Source organism: Orycteropus afer, unplaced genomic scaffold, assembly GCF_000298275.1.
Source record: "Orycteropus afer afer isolate SDZICR_OR568_19922 unplaced genomic scaffold, OryAfe1.0 scaffold00799, whole genome shotgun sequence".
Classification (NCBI taxonomy): domain Eukaryota; kingdom Metazoa; phylum Chordata; class Mammalia; order Tubulidentata; family Orycteropodidae; genus Orycteropus; species Orycteropus afer.
The window spans coordinates 344,214-349,404 of record NW_006922386.1 but is presented as its reverse complement, the minus strand read 5'-3'; positions in this window follow the sequence as shown (position 1 = coordinate 349,404).

Below are 5,191 nucleotides of genomic sequence, written 5' to 3'. Positions count from 1 at the left end.
AAATGAAAAGGTAAAAGAGCTGAACAGAAGATTTCAAAGAGCAGCTCAAGTAGACAAAGCCAATTACTATAATGAAATGTGCAAAGACCTGGAGTAAGAAAAGCAAAAGGGAAGAACACACTCGGCTTTTCTCAAGCTGAAAGAACTGAAGAAAGAATTTAAGCCTTGAGTTGCAATATTGAAAGATTCTATGGGCAAAATATTGAATGATGCAGGAACCATCAAAAGAAGGTGGAAGGAATACATAGACCCACTATACCAAAAGGAACTGGTGAATGTTCATCCATTTCAGGAGGTGGCATATGATCAAGAACCAATGGTATTGAAAGAGGAAGTTGAAGCTGTAATGAAGGAATTGGAGAAGAACAAGGCTATGGGAATTGATGGAATACTCATTGAGATATTTCACCAAACGGATGCCCCAAAAGACAAAAAGGACAGAATTTACTCAGGGAAAAAGCTCAGAAAGCAGGAAGGGAAAGGAAAGAAGGATGAATGGAGATAGGAAACCCAGGGAGGAAGTGGGTAGAGTGTTGTTACTTTGTGGGGTTTAATCACCATCACACAACAAAGTGTGTATGGATTGTTGAATGCACAACTAATTTCTTCTGTAAACTTTCAGACCCAAATCACAATAAAGACTTAAGGAAAAAAAAGAAAAAGCTTAGTGTCTACACTAGTATCAAAAGTTGACATCTAAATGCATGAGCAGGACCATATAATAAACAAACAATGGAAATTGACAGTAATTATTTTTATCTGACCCTTTGTTCCTAGAAAACCGCCATGATTAACCCTCCTCCCCTCAACATGCTTTTGCATACTGGAAAATTGCAAAACAGTCTTCTCCATGTTAATTTCATACGACTCAAGGATGCCCTCTGTTTCCTTATGTCAAGGCTAGAAATAGTGCATACTGATCTTTCTTGGCTTCAGAAATGATTAACTGAACAGCTTATTCCACAGATCAATTAGGACAAAATATTTGCTAAGCACACTTTAGGTAAGCATCTCTTCTCTCACAGAACCCTGCTGTTTCACCTACGTTCACTCTGAACCAACATACACCGCCTCATTAAGATGCTCTTCCAAAAGCAGGCTATTCTGGGCATAAAACATTATCTGACTTACCACTTGATTATGTTACTCATTCATTGCATTTTCCCACCCTGATTTTTTCTAACCTGCTTTATTCTCACCTCTATAAAATATATACCGTATTTGTCCAATGCTTGAGACATCTGTTGATCTTATGGTCACATAAGATCAAGGTCCTTCCTATTGCAGTATATTCTGGCTGCTTCTAATAAAACTCAAGAGCTCTGGTGGCATAGTGTCTAAGGAATTTGACTGCTAACCAGACGGCTGGCAGTTCAAACCCACCAGCCTCTCCTTGGAAGGAAGATTGGGCATTTATTTCCTTAGAGATACCACCTCAGAAACCCAAGGAGAGGTCACTATGAGTCCGAAATGACTCCACCACAGTGAGATTTTTTGTTTGTTTGTTTGTTTTTATTGTAAAACTTAGCATAGGTTTAGGTACCAGTGAGCTGATTTTGATTCAGTACCACCAGTTGACAGAGTAAAACTGCTGAATAGGGCTTTCTTGGTTATAATCTTTATGGAAGGAGAGCACTTACCACTAAGCTTCACATTACTAACTTATTAACCTCAAATCATGATAATTTATAAAATTGTAATAGTAAACTGTGAAATATGCCCGATTGTGTTTGTTGCTCAACAAATACCTATCTTCTTACCCTTTGTTTTGTTTATCTACTAAGAACAAAGGAAAGAAAAGACAAATTATAAATACTTTTCTTCATCGTTGACTGCCAGTTTGTTATTAATGTATACACTCAGTGTATAGAAGAAAAAATTATTATAGAAAATTGCTATTTATAGATTATTTGATAAACTGAAGATATATATTATTTAAATATACACATACATATATTACTTAAAGTTCACATACATATATTATTTCAAGTATAAGTGAACATGGTAAATACATGATGAATGCTTATTAAATTAATAGAAGAATCTAATATAATGGCTCATGGGAGGGTTGAATCTTACAGCAAGAGACTTCAAAGCCATTCTGGGTACCTTGGACTCTATGGTTGAGAATGACTGTTAATCTTAGTATATAACTAAATGAATTACTTAATAGTACTTCCTTTGTTTCAATGTCTCTTGATATAATGAGTAAATAACAGTGATACAGACTTAAAATAATATAATTTAATGATACCAAAATAATAATGATAATAAACATAAAATAATGATTACACACATTAACTACAAAATGAATGCAAAGTTGTATATATATTTTAATATGCATTAAATCTTCAATCTCTTCAACTTTCTTATGGAATATTTTCCAAAATTTTTCAACAATTTATCCATGTGCATATTCTAATAAGGAATTTAAACACAAACACAAGATGAAATTAAGAATAAGTACCAGGGACCATCAAAATAAGACAAAGCCTTACAAAGCATTTAACATCACGAGAACAGCATGGTACACGGAATGTTAAAAATCAGCAAATATTTGTTGAATATATAAATAATAACTGAAGACATCATATTACTGGAAAATTGAGACTTGATTTCTTTAGTATTGAAGTGCTATATCTAAAGTCATGCCATCCATTGATTCATGTTTTTGCACTTTGACATGACATTGTAAATTAATTATTCAGATTATTTAAGATCAGATATTATGATAGTTTTTATTTTAGCATAAAATGAATATGATAACTATTCAAGCACTACCAACAGCTATATTTCACAATTTCCCCAAAAAATTTTTCATCCTCCTGTGATACTCACATCTTTGTTTTCTTTCCCAGAGACTGACATTATTATTCACTTCTTTTGACTACTTCTAGAGATAGATTCAATGTGTTCATATTTTTTCTGCACATTTTATTTGAAATACATCTTGAAGTCCGTTTCTTATTTGTACATATAGCTATGCCTCCATTATTTACCAATAACAAACTTTATTTTCTTGGCAAAAAAATAATGACTATTTAAGTTGTTTCTCATCTCCAAGTCCTGCTTTCATTGGTGGCTATCAGCCAGGAATCTCTCTCAACTCCTTAATGCCACCTGTATTTTTCAAGTCATATCTTCCATTTTCAAACCAGCAATAGTATACTACCACCACTTGTCTGTCAGTTGGTCATACTGTGGTGGCTTGCATGTTGCTGTGAGGCTGGAGGCTATGCCACCAGTGTTTCAAATACCAGCAGGGTCATCCATAGTAGACAGATGTCAGCAGAGCTTCCAGAATAAGACAAACTCGGAAGAAGGAAGGGACCATCCACTTCTGAAAGAATTGGCCAGTGAAAACCTTATGAATAGCAGTGAAACACTGTCTGGTATAGTAAAAAGGCACTTTACAAATAGCCCTGAAATGTTGTCCAATATAGTGATGGAAGATTAGCCCCTCAGGTAGGAAGACACTCAAAATATGACTGGGGAAGAATTGCTTCCTCAAAGTAGAATTGACCTTAATGGCGTGGATGGAGTAAAGCTTTTGGAACTTCCATTTGCTGATGTGGCACGATTCAAGATGTAAAGAAATAGCTGCAAGCATTCATTAATAATTGAATAAGGAATGTATGAAGTATGAATCTAGGAAAATTGGAAGTTTTCAAAAATTAAATGAAACACATAAAGATTGATATCCTAGTCATTAATGAGCTGAAATGGACTGTTTTTGGCCATTTTGAATCAGACAAACATATGACTTATTAGGCCTACAATGACACATTCAGGAGGAATGGTGTGACATTCATCTGTCACAAAGAAAGTTTCAAGGTCTGTCCTAAAGTAAAATACTGTCCAAAACCAAACCAAAATTCACTGTGTTTGAGTCAATTTCAACTCATAGTGACACCTCCTTGGGTTTCTGATGTGGTAGCTCTATGGAAGTAGATTGCCCAATCTTCCCTTCCTGGGTTTGAACCACCAGCCTTCTGGTAGCAGTCAAATGCAGTCACTACACCACCTGAGCTCTCAAAGTGCTGTCAGTGATAAGACAATATCTGTACACCTACGAGGAAGGCCAGTTAACATGACTATTATTCAAATTTACACACCAGCCACCAAAGCCAAAGAGGAGGAAATTGAAGATGTTTATCAATTTCTGCAGCTAGAAATTGACCAAACATGCAATCAAGATGCATTGATTATTACTGGTAATTATTACTGGTAAAGTTGCACTATTTGCAAAAATTAGAAACAAAGAAAAATCACCAGCAGTTGGAAAACATAGCCTTGGTGGTATAAATGATGGTGGAGATTGTATGCTAGAATTTTGCAAGACCAACAAATTATCCACTGAAAATGCCCCTTTTTTTTTTCAACAACATAAATGCAGGCTATACACAAGGACTTGCCAGATGGAATTCATAGAAATCAGACTGACTATATATGTCCAAAGAAGCAATGGAGAAGCTTGGTATCTTCAGCCAAAACAAGGCCAGGAGCTGACTGTGGAGCAAACCACCAACTTTTCATATGCCAGTTGAAGTTGAAGTGGAAGACAATTCAAACAAGTCCACGAGAGCCAAAATATGACCTTGAACATAACCAAAAAAAAAAAAAAAAACCCCACTAAATTCACTGCCTTCATGTCAGTTCTAACTCATAACGACACCTGCTTGAGTTTCTGAAGCAGTATATCTGTGGAAGTAGATTTCCCAGACTTCCTTCCAAGAAGCGTCTGGTGGGTCAGAACTGCCAGGCTTTTGGTTAGCAGTCAAGTGTCTTAGGCACTACACCACCAGACTTCCTGACCTTGAATATATCCCACTTGAATTTAGAGACCATCTAAAAAAAAGATTTGGCACATTGAACACAAATGACTGAAAACAAGATGAATTCTGGGATGACATCAAGAACATCATATATGAAGAAAGCAAAAGGTCATTAGAAAGACAGGAAAGGAACAAAAGACCAAAAGAGATGACAGGAGAGACTCTGAAACTTGCTCACGAATGGAGAGTAGCTAAAGCAAACAAAAGAAATGACAAAATAAAAGAGCTGAACAGAAGATTTCAAAGAGCAGCTTGAGAAGACAAGGTCAATTATTATAATGAAATGTGCAAAGACCTGGAGTTAGAAAACCAAACAAGAAGAGCTCACTCAGCATTTCTCAAGCTGAAAGAACAGA